We start from the raw sequence: 14,081 nt of genomic DNA, 5'->3' as shown, positions 1-14,081 counted from the left end.
AATATATTGTTGATCATTATTTTATAAATGTATAATAACTATTAATGTAGCATTTACATGGTTTTGGAACTATAAGTCAAGATTTTTTGAATTATAAGGGAGGTTAATACAATATTTGTATGTAATATTTTGTGAGTTTGCTGTCTGCATGAACATTGGAACATTGGAACCATTCTCCTGAGTACATTGAATGGGACGGTAGTTATATCCTGATTGCAGTATTTTAATGTTTAGTTACACACAGTATCATAAGTAAACTCATTTCTTGGCAGGTCCATATCATGTATCTAATTTTCTACTTTCTCTAAAATTAATTATTATTTTATTTTTCATTTGCTTGGTTGCCTATGTCCTTCACTATCAACTTGGGATTTCTTTTTGTTCCTGCTTTGATTTGGATCTCCTGTACTTAATGTCTTTTTCTTCTTGATTTACTCTCTCATTTTGATGGAGCATTTTCTATAGCTTTGACCTTGCCTGCTGAATATATCTTTATTCTCTACTGACATTTGATCGATGTTATGGTTAAGTATAAAATTCTAGTTTGGAATGAATTTACTTTTAGTATTTTTATGATCTCCTTCCATTGTCTGTTGACTTCCACTGTTGAAAAGTTGAAAGATACTCTAATTTCTGTTTTATGTATTTTTCCTTTGTAAAGCTTTTAAAATTTTCTATTTGTCCTTGAGTTTTGAAATTTTATTAGGATATGCTTTGGTGGATATTTATTTTCATTCATTTGGCTAGGTACTCAAAGAGCCCTTTTTAAAAAGAAACTTATGTTCTTTAGCTCAGGAAATTTTTCATGAATTATTTCTTTGAATATTATTTTCCTCTTCCTTTTATCTATTCTCTTTTTCTGTTGTTTGGATATTGGTCCTCCTATTTTAGTCTTCTCAGTTTCTTGTCCTTTCCCCCTTATGTTCGATCTCTTACTTTCTACTTGCTGGGAGATCCAGTCTTTTTAATTTTATTCTTATTATTTTTTTAACCAATCTTCTTCTGTTAGTTGGATGAATAGAAACAGTTCTTCTTTTATATCTTTGGAGATAATGTTTTTGAAATTGTATATCCTTCAATAATTCTATTTCTTGTGTGTAGCCTTATTGTTAGAGGTTTTCCTCAGCTGTATAGTAGACATGGCTATCAGCTTGTATTTAAGATAGTAGGGAAAGGGATGCCTAGATAACACATGATTGGAGTTTAATAACTATGAATTCCCTAAACTGCTGTTTTGTCTAGGAACCAACATCATTCTATTGAACAACTTTCTTTTTTGGTCAGTTAGATTTACCAAAGAAGAATCCTCCACTCTCCTACCTAGAGGCTATCAGATGGGCTAATACCAAAACAAGACTTGGGAATCTCAACATGTAATGTATAAAATTTCATTCAGTTCTTCAGTTTTCAGTACACTATCCTGCCCTCCAAAATTCTCCAAATTTTCCCAGTTCAAGAACTTTCTATTTTACCCTCTCCAAAGCATGCTAGGGTGATTAAGGGAATAGTACTTGACCAATCATGAATGGTAATAACTAGTTATAAAGTAACTAATTCCTAAATACACTTCCAACCAGGCTTGCTCTTATTCCCACCTTTTATCTCACTTTCAAAAGTACAGTTGTCCCTTGTTATCCGCAAGGAATTTATGCCAGGATACTCTCAGACACCAAAGCCCACAGATTCTCAATCCCTTGTTTCATGACATGCCACTTGAAGGTAAGCTACACACATCCTTCCATATACTTTAAATCTTCTCTAGATTACTTACAATACCTAAGAGAGTGTAAATCCTATGTAAATAGTTGTTGTGTAGTATTGTTATGGAAATAGCGACAAGAAAAAATCTGTACATATTTAGTAAAAGTGCAGGGTTTTTTTTGTTTTTGACCTCCTTTATTTACTATATAGTTTCTTCTTTTTAACATTTGTTAGATTTGTGGTAAATAACTTTTTAAAAAGACAATTTCTATTTGGGAAAAATGAGAAATTACCAAATGCAACCCCTATTCTCAGTCTATACTCAGTCACCCCTATAAGCTGGATCTAAGTTTTATACTTATTGATCTCAAGCATATAAAACATTTTTGTCCATATCTAAAATGAACTGATTATCCAAATTTTTCCTAGCATCCCACCACTTAAATTTCTACAAATAAAGTAAAATAATCTTGTCAGTTTGAAGTTTCTTGTTCATTTCTGAATTAAAATTGAGTCAATTTGAGCTTTATAATAAGGTTTTACACCTATCCATTCTCTGCTTCCTTTCTACTTTTCCTCAAGTTCCTAGGGAGACTCAAATATTGTCAGCCATCAATGAGTAAGTATGGGTTTGTATACTCTTCTCTCTCTTTGTCAGCTTCCGCTAAGCCATTGCTTGGCCCTTGACTGCCAGAGTTCACCTAGGTATAGCTCCATTTACCTGACCTCTAGATTTATATACTGGATCTACTTCGGTGGGTCCTTGCCATTGTGTCCAGTGTCAAGGACCATCTATTCTTCACTCTTTTTCTTCAAACCCCTGTTTCCTTTTTATTTTCCAATTCTGTCTCAGTCACATTTGCACACCTTTCATGGCAGAATAGCTTTTCAAATGCTCTGCCATAATAATCTGGGAAAATTAGGATCCAAAGATGTCTTTCAATGTATCTTTCCAGGTACTTTCCTTGGCAATTCATTGCTTTTGGTACCCTACATTCAAAAACAGCTCCTTCAAGTTCTTTTTCTGCCTATGACTCATATCATTTCTCCTGTGTGAAAAACATCTGTTACATTCTCTTACATTTTGTGTATTCTGTTTTTTTTATTGTACAAGGTTTATGTAAATGTATATGGTAGTATTCTCTTGCAATCTTATCTACTCTGGATTTTATTATGTAAGTTTTGTGGGGTTTTTTGTTTTGTTTTTTAATTGTTGTTTTTTGGTACCAGGGATTAAACCCAGGGACGCTCTACTACTGAGCCACATCTCCAGCCCTGTTTGTATTTTATTTAGAGACAGGGTCTCACTAATTTGCTTAGCACCTTGCTTTTACTGAGGCTGACTTTGAACTCGAAATTCTCCTGCCTCAATCTTCCAGAACTGCTGAGATTACAGGTGTGTGGCACCAGGCCCAGCAAGTTTTGTGGTTTTGTTCTTGGTTTTGTTTGTTTTGTACTGGGAATTGAACCCAGGGATATTTTATCAATGAACTACATCCCTAGCCCTTTTATTTTTATTTCAAGACAGGGTCTCACTAAATGGCCTTGCTAAATTACTGAGCCTACCTTCAAACTTGTGATCCTCCTGCCTCAGGCTCCTGAGTCTCTGGGATACAGGTGTATGCCATTATGCCCAGAACCATGTAAGTTTTATATAAATGAAGCTTTTAAAATCAGGTAGCTTTATATATACTGATAAAATCAGTTCACAAAACTTAGGTGAAAAAAGCAAAGAAAAGTGTAAATAGCCTGCTCCATTTATGGATATATATGTAGATATGGCAACGCATTGAACATCTCTGAAAGGACACATGAAACTGATAATTGGGGTTGCATCTGAGAAAGGAAAACAGATGACTGGTAATAAGGCTGGAAGAGAGATTTTTCACTACCTTTTTAGATCTTTGAAATTCCATGGCATGTGCACAACCTGTAAATAAGTAAATAAATAAATAGAAGATAATTATAAAGCATCTGTAATTTGACTTCTTCAGTCCTGCTATGCTCCACCTTGCCTGAGTCTCAGCCATGACCAGAAAGTAGCTTTTTGGTCACAGCGATTTTTTTCCCCTCTTCTACTTTCTGACCTGCCAGTATGTCTTATAGAACTTTCTGAAAGGTATGTGGAGCAGCCAACCTGCTCTAACTTTCTGTATTTGTTTTCTTCCATTAGAAAGAAAAATATTTTTGTAGACAGATGGTCTGAGTTCTAAAATATAGCAGATGTTACTTAAGCTATTTTGCTGTCTTCCTGGATTGAGATGGAGGGATCCTTACTACCTTTCCCTTCACTCCTTTGACCAAGCCAAGTCTATATTTTATGTTCTGTTACTAGCAAAACCTCTAGGACAGTGTGAAGGTTATTTCTAAAATAGAAATTTATAGCATTGAGTTCATTCATTTAAAAAAAAAAACAGAAAGATACCAAATAAATAATCTAACATTATAACTCAAGGCCCTAGAAAAAGAAGAACAAACTAACACCAAAATCAGTAGAAAGACAGGAAATTATTGAAATCAACTGAAATAAGTGAAATTGAAACTTAAAAAGAACATACAAAGGATCAATGAAACAAAGAGTAGGTTTTTTGAGAGGATAAACGATTGACAAACCATTAGCCAAACTAACCAAAAGAGAGAGAAGACACATTTTTAACACAATTTAGAGAAGAATAAGGAAATATCAACACAGACACAACTAAAATCCAGAAGATCATTAGAAATTATTTTGAAAATCTACACTCCAATAAGCTAGAAAATCTTGAAGACTGTGACAAATTTAGAAACACAAGACCTATGCAAATTAAACCATGGGGATATAAAAAACTTAAACAGATCAATATCAGGTAATGAAATCGAAGCAGTTATCAAAGTTCTTCCAACAAACAAGACCATGACAGTTGGGCGAGGTGGCACACACCTGTAATCCCGGCGACTCACAACGCTGAGGCAGGAGGATCCAGAGTTCAAAGCCAGCCTCAGCTACCGAGAAGTGCTGAGTAACTCAGACCCTGTCTCTAAATAAAATACAAAATAGGGCTGGGGATGTAGCTTAGTGATTGAGTGCCCCTGAGTTCAATCCCCACAACCAAAAAAGAAAAGAAAAAAGAAAGAAAGAAAAGCCCATGACAAAACAGATTCTGAGTTGAGTTCTTCCAGACCTTTAAAGAACACATATCCTCCTCAAATTATTCCATTAAATAGAAAAGGAAGTAGCACTGCCAAATTCATTCTATGAAGCCAGTATCACTCTGATACCAAAACCAGACAAAGACACATCAAGGAAAGAAAACTTCAGACCAATGTCCTCGATGGAGATGAATGCAAAAATTCTTTTTTTTTTAAGAGAGAAAGAGAGAGAATTTTTTAATATTATTTTTCAGTTTTCGGCAGACACAACATCTTTATTTTATTTTTTATGTGGTGCTGAGGATCGAACCCAGCGCCCCTCACATGCCAGGCAAGCGCATTACCGCTTGAGCCACATCCCCAGCCCCAAAAATTCTTAATGAAATATTAGCAAACCACTTACAAAAATATATTCAAAAGATAATGCATCATGATCAAGTGGGTTTTATCCCAGGAATTCAAGGTTTGTTCAACATGCAGAAATCAATAAATGTAATTCACCACATATATAGGGTTAAGGACAAGAATCACATGATTTTGTCAATAGATGCAGAAGCTGTTTTCAAAATATTTTTCTGCACCAATTCATGTTTAAAACACTAGACAATCTAGGAATAGAAAGAGCTTACTTCAACATTGTAAAGGCCATATGTAACAAACCTGAGACCAACATCATATTGAATAGAATAAAAGGAACAGTATTTCCTCTAGAAAAACAAACAAGGTAACTTTAGGTAGGGTAAAGGGGAAGGAAGGGAAAGGAGGGAGCAAGAGGGTAGGAATGATGTGGAATGAGACATTATTATCCTAAGTACATGTATGAAGACATGAATGGTGTGAAAATACTTTGTGAAGAATCAGTGACTTGAAAAATTGTGCTCTATATGTGTAATATGAAATGAATTGCATTCTGCCATCATGTATAACAAATTCGAATAAATAAATAATTTAATAAAAAATACAAAAGGGGACTGGGGATGTGGCTCAGTGGTTAAGTGCCCCTGGGTTCAAACCCTGGTATTTAAAAAAAAAAAAAAAAAAAAAAAAAAACTTTACATTTTTAAAAGGAAAAGGCTTTAAGAAGCTTAGCCTAAGTGGAAGTACTGGAGATTGAAAGGAAACAAATTATATTACATGCATGAAAGAATATGTCAAAATGAACCCTGCTATTATGTATAACTATAATGCACTAATAAAAAACATTTTTTTTTAAATTTCTAAGCAAAAAAATAAAAAGGTAAGGATGCCCGGTTTTTTGTTGCTGTTGTTGTTGTTGTTGGTTTTTTTTAGTAATTATGTTTTTTGTTGTAGTTGGACACAATACCTTTATTTTATTTTATTTTATTTATTTTTACGTGGTGCTGAGGATAAAACCCAGGGTTTCACACATGCTAGGCAAGTGCTCTACTGCTAAGCCACAACCCCAGCCCAAGAGTGCCCATTTTTACAACTTCTGTTTGACATTATCCTTGAAACTCTAGTTAGAACAATCAGACAAGAGAAGGAAATTAAAAGGATATAAATAGGAAAAGAAGAAATCAAATTATCTCTGTTTGCTGATGATATGATTTTATATTTTGAAGACCCAAGAAACTCCACCAGAAGACACCTAGATCTGATAAACAAATTTAGTAAAGTGGCAGGATACAAGGTCAGCATACATTAAGCAATTGATTTCCTCTATTCCAATAATGAATCTGCTGAAAAAGAAATTAGGCAAACTATCTCATTCACAATAACCTCAAACAAATAAAGTACTTGGGAATTAATCTAATTAAGGGGTAAAGGATCTCTGCATTGAAAACTATAGAACTCTGAAGAAATTGACCTTAGAAAGACCTCCCATGTCTTAGATAGGCACAGTTAATATTGTCAAAATGGTGATACCACCAAAAGCATTATATTGATGCAAAGATATTCTTCACAGAACTAGAAAAATCAGTACTAAAATTCATTTTGAAAAATGAGAAATGCAGAATAGCCAAAGTAATCCTGAGCAAAAAGAGCATGATGGAGGGCTCACAATAACTGACTTCAAATTATACTACAATGCTACAGTAACAAAAACAGCATGGTACTGGCACAAAAAAAAAAAAAAACAGGTATTAAGAGCAATGGAGTAGAATAAAAGACACAGAAACAAACTCACATAAATGTAGTTATCGAATATTAGACGAAGGCACCGGAGGAAAGAGAACCTTTTTATCAAATGGTGCTGGAAAAACTGGATATCCATGTGAAAGAATGACCCCTATCTCTCACCCTGTAAAAAGTCAATTCAGAGTGGATCAAAAACCTAGAAATTGGAACAAAAACTCTGCAACCGCTAGAAGAAAATGTAAGCCTAACACTCCATCATGCCAGCTTAAGAACCAACTTCCTTAACAGGACCCCTAAAGCATAAAAAATAAAACCAAAAATCAATACGTGGGGTGGCATCAAATTAAAAAGTTTCTACACAGCAAAGGGAAGAAGAGCATGAAGAGAGAGCTGACAGAATGGGAGAAGATCTTTGCCACCCTCTCCTCAGAGAGAGCATTAATATCCAGAATATATAAGGAACTCAAAAAACTTAACACCAAAAAAAATCAAATAAAACAACTAATAAATAGGCAAAAGACACTTCTCAAAAGAAATACAAATGGCCGAAAAAATATGAAAAAAATTTCACCTCTCTAGCAATTAGGGAAATGTAAATCAAAACCACACTGAGATTTCATTTCACACCAGTCAGAATGGCAGTTACCAAGAATGCAAATAATAATAAGTGTTGATGAGAATGTGGAGAAAAGGATACATCCATACATTTTTGGAGGGACTGCAGGTAAGTACAACCACTCTGTAAAACAATCTGGAGATTCCCCAGAAAACTAGGAATAGAACCACCATATGATCCAGCTATCCCCTCTGTGGTCTAACAGACCTAAAATCAGAGTACTATAAGGATGAAGCTACATCAGTGTTTATAGCTGCACAACTCATAATAGCCAAGCTATGGAACCAATCAAGGTGCCTTTCAACAGATGAATGGATAAAGAAAATGTGGCAAAGACATGCAATGAAGTATTATTCAGCCATAAATAAGAATGAAATTTTGTCATTTTCTGGTAAATGGGTGGAACTGGAAACTATCATTGTAAGTGAAATAAGCCAGACCCAGAAAGTCAAATATCGAATGTTTCCTTTGATATGAAAAATCTAGTCAAAAATAAAGAAGGGAGGGGGTCAAAAGGGGATGTGGTAGGGATTCCATCAAAGTAGAGAAAAGATCAGTGAAGTAGAGGAAGGGGTTGGGAATGGGGGAGAAACAGGATAAGGAAGATCAGTGGAATGCCTCTGACCTAACTTTCCTATGTATATATATGAATATACCACAGTGAATCTCACCATCATGTATATCCACAAGACACTAATTTAAATATATATATATGTATGTATGTATACATGTGTATATGTGTGCATATATGTATACATATGTATATGTATACATAATTAACAGAAAGATCAGTACAGTGGAGGAAATGGAACAGAAGGAGGACGGAGAGGAAGGTAAGCTGAACTACCAGGGATTGAATTAGAGCAAATTTTATTCTGTGATTTTATAATTACATCATATTGAATCCTAATGCTATATATAACTAATAGGAATCAACTAAAAATTTAAAAATATTTTTATATGCAAGTTTAGCACACTGAGTAAAGACTTAGTAAATAGCCATGACTATAAATAATACATGAATGAAAAATTTATGTATGGGAATAAATCACCTAATATGGTTTTAAATGTGTTACTAATAAATATTCTTAAAGTCCATCTTTAAAATAATCTCAGTTTTCCAGTAATTATAGTGGTCTTCCCCACCCCAATCCAGTATCCAATCAAGTTTCATAAATTGTATTTAGTTGTCATATCTATTTACTCTCCATTAATCTAAAACACAAATCCCAGGCTTTTTGTATTATATTATTGACATTTTTAATGAAACCAATCCAATCATTAAAAACATGTCCCTTAATTTAGAATTTTCTGAATTTTTGTTATTAAATTCAGGTTAAACATTGTTGGCAGGAATACTACATTAATGATACTGCACCTTCTCCAAATATTATATCAAGGTAAAAAGAAACTCTTAATGCAGTAGAAAAGTAGAATATTATGATTTAATGCAAGGTGTAAGTTGAGTTTTCAACTCTACTTGCTTTAATTTTATACTAATCAGGCATTTTGTATGTGATTTGGTATTAAGGTAGATTTTATCAGTAAGTAGTGGTCCTTTTTAAATTTATTAACTTCTTGTGAATTTTTTTAACAATTCGGAGAGCAGATAAAATCAGGTTTCTGATTTTTGAAGCTAAGAGCCAGATAGTAGTAATGTCTACATTATAGGACTGAGGTCAGGAATACTCAAGATGTTAATAGAAGTGAAATATGACTGACAGTAATATGCTCTGTGAAGGGACTATTAACATTATTAACCCCATCCAGGCATTTATTTAAAACACACACGCACACTCACACACACACACACACACACACCATTTAGTATTGTGCCTAGTACTGTAAGTTCTTTATGAATGTTAAGTGTTATAACAATACCAACCCCACCATTTACAGTTAGAAAACTGAGGCCCAGAGAAGATAAGTAATTTTCCCAAAATCATATAGCAAGTAAACGGTAATGTTTCCCACTCTTTAGCTGTGAGACCCCTCTTGGAAGCAGATAGGCAGTACAGATACAATCTGTACTTGAGAATGATTTTCACTCAGCTTCTTCTTCCTACATAGTTGCCTCCTGCATCTCCCCCTGGCCTCCCTTGCCTGGTACTATTTTGCCATACTGTGGTAGGTACTCAACTATGACGACACTATAAGCCATGCAAGTGCATAACTCATTGTGTTTGTTTGCATACATGTATCAGAAAGCTTAAATTAGTGATTGTTCTTACTAGTACTTTATTGCTTTCTCCATTTCAATACTTTTTTTTTCTTATTTTCCTTTCAGTTACATTTTAAGGCTTAGAATTAGGTAGATCCAGACTTAAACTTAGTAGGTCAACCATCCTCTCTAAGGTAATGTTCCTGTCTAAAAATGTTGGAATATTATTGGATTGTCTGAGGATTAAGTTAGCTCATATTATAGATAATGTAATCCATATAAAATGTTTCATACATATTTTATACTGTATTTAGCTATAATTCCTTTTTGTTGTTGTTGTTGTAATGAAGATTGAACCCAGGAATGCCCTACCACTGAGCTACATCCCAGCCCTTTTTATTTTTTATTTTGAGACAGGATCTCACAAAGTTGCCAAGGCTGGCCTCAAACTTGTGATCTTTCTGCCTACGTCAGATTACAGGCATACACCACTGCATCAGTTATTATTCTTTCTTTGATATTTTACCCATTTTAACTTTAAATGTTTGGAGCTTTTTTTTTTTTTTTTTTTTTTTTTTTTTTGCATTGGTGGTGGTGATAGTAAGACTGGCAACTAAGCAAACTCTTTAAAATGGATTTTAATTGAAAGAGTATCTTTGAAGTTAGGCTGTTTAGGATCAGATTCTAAAGGCTCAATGGCCTCATTTTAAAAAGGGGTGTTAATGGCTACCTGTGTCATGCCTTTTATTACCATCATATCTCTAGTGCCTTACATGGTGCTTAACATAATGTAAGCACCTCATAAATATTGTTGACGAAAAATTGAATGATTGGGAGGATTTAAAAAGATACAGAGGATCTAGCACACTGGCAGAAAAATAAAAATTATATTACTGTTTTTATCAATGATTTAAAAATTATTAAGTGTATTTCCCTTATATATATTAATAAACATGAAAATAAAGAGTATAATATTACTCTAGTAGTTAATCATAGTACTCTGAAGTATAAAGATACTAATATTCTAATTCTCTCTGGTTCTTTGCTACAAACTTAATGATATTTACAAATGAAAAAATTCCAACATATTAGTTTAATATGTTGTATAAAATATTTTTAAAGTCTTCAAATAAATGTGTGTACCTGTGTTGTTTCTATTACAGAAAGAAGAGGAGGGACTCCTTCACTGAGACTCATAAAGGCATAGAGCCTCTGGAAATCACTGCCTGTATTACACTACTGGATCTCATAGCACTTGTTATGTTTTCATCACTTTCTCTCCAGAAGGTAAGAATCTTGATTTCTCTTCATTGGTTCTTCATACAATTATAGTTTTCTTATCTATGGACTTAACTTTTTAATAAACATGAAAAGTTTCTGATACCTAGTGTTGAAAAATGCCACATGTCTCTGTTTAAACATGTTGTCTCTAATAAGTATTTTTTACAAAATTAATACATGTGCAACGTAAAAAAAAGATAATATAGTAATCCTACCACCTTGGGATACTACTCTTCATATTTTCTGGAATACTTTTCTCAATATATTGATATTTGCATTCTGTATTACATGAATCTATATAATTATAATAATTATGACTGGAAACCATAGGATATAAATGCTCTTTGGATACCCTGCTTTTTTCACTTAAAATTTATTGTAGCATTTTTCATGTCAATAAATGCCATGCATTTTTAATAACTGTATAATATTTCAGTTTAAGGATATAACGTAAATCAGGTAACCACTTTCCTATTATTAAATATTTGGAATATTTCCAAGTTTTCCCAGTGGTAAACATAAGTTCAGTGAACATCTGTACATACATTTTTGTACTCAGCATGTCTGATGGTTTTTAAAAGACAATTTCTAAAAACAATTTAAAAGACAATTTCTAAAAACAAGTGTTGCAGAAACTTAGTTCCTAACATGCTCTCTGATGAAAGCGTTCCATGTCATATAATAAAATGGAATATTATTATTCACCATCTTAGATATATGTATACCTGTGTATAGTAGTAGACCAAAATCAAACTCATTTGACTATAGAATCCTTCTTAAAATAACATATATCTTAAGGATGTTGGAAATGGGAGAGACAGTTTGGGGAAAGTAGTATATGAAAAATTTTTGTACTTTGCACTCAGTTTTTATCATGAACCTAAAACTACCCTGAAAAATAAACTCTATTTTTTAAAGGGAAAATATTCTTTTAAATGTCATTGTATAAATTTGCATTTAAAATTAAACAAAGGCCTACACATACAAATATCTATCAACACCCCACTGAATTCTTGAAAATGCTAGCTTATGATATATTGAAATAATTGGATTGGTGCACCAAAGAGTAAATGAATTGAAAGGCTGTAACAATTTACATTCCTGACAATAGCATGAGAGAGTTCGAGAGTACCACTTTCTCAACAGTTTGTCAACATTTAGTATTAGCTGGTTTTGTTTTAAAAATAAATCTCATAAAAGCTTTTGGCATTTAAATATTCATTTATGTGATTGCTAGTAAGATGGATATCTTTTTCTATTTTTATTTGAACTTTGAGTCCTTTTGTGAATATCTAAATCTTGCTCCATGCCCAGTTCTTATTAGGGTCTTTGGGGTTTTTTATTGATATGAATCAGGAATCATATAAAAATATTAAATCAGTAAATCATGTGTTACAATTATGCTTTTCAATATTTTTCATTTTTATATTTTATTTTGATGGGGTTTTTCCCATATTTTTTATTTTTTTCATATAAGGTAATAATGAACCTCTTTTACCTCAACTTGGCATCAATAATTAAAACTCATAAATAATCTTGTTTTATTTATACTTCCAGTATTATTTTAAAGCAAATTCCAGACATTATATCATTTCATTTGTTAATATTTTAGTGTATATAATGACTCTAAATGAAACTTTACTTAACCCATATTTTATATCTGCCATGGTATGTCCAGAGGAAATCAGTTACTTAGACTATAACATACTTATAATATTACATTAAACATCAGCATTAGTTAATATTAATATAACCTAACTTACTATTTTTAAGTGATTCCTATAAGAATTTAATCATACTAAATAACTTGTAACCAAAGTAGCGTATTGCTTATCTCTCGCATATTATAAGCAGAAAGCTTAACCTATAGGAAAAGCTTCCGTTTCCTTTTTTACTAACATTGTCTTATTAGAAGCTATAACTCTTCTTTATAACATTATATAAAATTTCATTTTTCTAAGGTGAGAAGGGACTATACTTAATTGTAAATTATACAGCTATATTACCATGGACTTTTCCTGGTCTCTTGAGTAATATGTTACTCAAGAAACATGCCTTCTCCAGAAACATAACAGTTGTTGTTTTTTTAAATCCCTCAATAAGATAGAACACTCTATGTGATTAACATCTGGTTTGGTTGGGTTTTTTTAAATATTTTTTTAGTTGTCAATGGACCTTTTATTTTGTTTATTATTATTATTTGTTTTATTTTATTTTGGTACTGAGAATCGAGCCTAGTGCCTCACACATGCTAGGCAAGCACTGTCACCACTGAACCACAACCCCAACCCCTCTGACTGGTTTTTAAGGTGTCAGTTCAAAAGATAGTACCTTCTCAGAGTCTTCTCTGGGGCTTGATAATACATGTAGTAGCTTGTCATAGGACATCAGGAAAATATCCCATGACAGCTAATTCCAGAAAAAGTACAAAATATCCTCAATGTAGTTCTTAAATTTAAATAATATACAAAAATAAAGTTAGTCTCCACTAGAAGTAGAATTGGCATTCCATTTAAAGAGCAAAGAGGGACAATAAGTCTAGAATCTTAGTCATAGATATGTAAAATCATACATGTTTTTATAGTTAGGAGAAATCTTTGGGGTGATAAAGTCAAATCCTTTGGTTTTATGATCAAGAAAACAAAAGAGCAAATAATTGAATTCATATTTTTCCAAAACCACACAAAGGTTTTTTTTAATACCCTTTGAAGAATTTGAGAAATAAATTAAAAATTCTAAAAAGTTATCCTTGAAAATGATAACAAAGTTAATTGTGCTTTCTATATATGAGATGACCTACTTTTTTAAAGCATTTGTCTTATTTAATCTTCATAATATGTACTTGAGATAGGAATTATTATTATCCCTTTACACACATAACAAATCTGGCTCTAACCCAGGTAATCTGAAACATACAGCTCTTACATTTAGTCACTGTTCTTGAAATAGGAGATTATTTTTGCTAGCTTTATTAATATATAGTTAACAAGTAAAAATTGTATATATTTTCTGTGTACAACAGGATGTTTTGATATATGTATGTGCAAACATGGTATAAGCAAATCAAACAAATTACCATACCCATCACCTCAC

General features: G+C 32.6%; 1 protein-coding gene across 8 annotated transcripts in view; it reads left to right on the top strand.

The window, feature by feature from the left end:
- Nucleotides 1-14,081, top strand: part of Mbd5 (methyl-CpG binding domain protein 5) — a 409,185-nt gene that overhangs the window by 242,866 nt on the left and 152,238 nt on the right. For all 8 annotated transcript variants that reach the window (XM_071619190.1, XM_027938016.2, XM_071619187.1 and 5 more), the window contains exon 5: nucleotides 10,871-10,994. The gene's annotated coding sequence lies outside the window, so the exon portion shown is untranslated. The remainder of the gene's footprint in view (nucleotides 1-10,870; nucleotides 10,995-14,081) is intronic.

The sequence above is a fragment of the Marmota flaviventris genome, chromosome 11, assembly GCF_047511675.1.
Source record: "Marmota flaviventris isolate mMarFla1 chromosome 11, mMarFla1.hap1, whole genome shotgun sequence".
NCBI classification, from domain to species: domain Eukaryota; kingdom Metazoa; phylum Chordata; class Mammalia; order Rodentia; family Sciuridae; genus Marmota; species Marmota flaviventris.
Note: the sequence above shows the minus strand (reverse complement) of the source record. Positions and strands in the feature narration are given on the sequence as shown.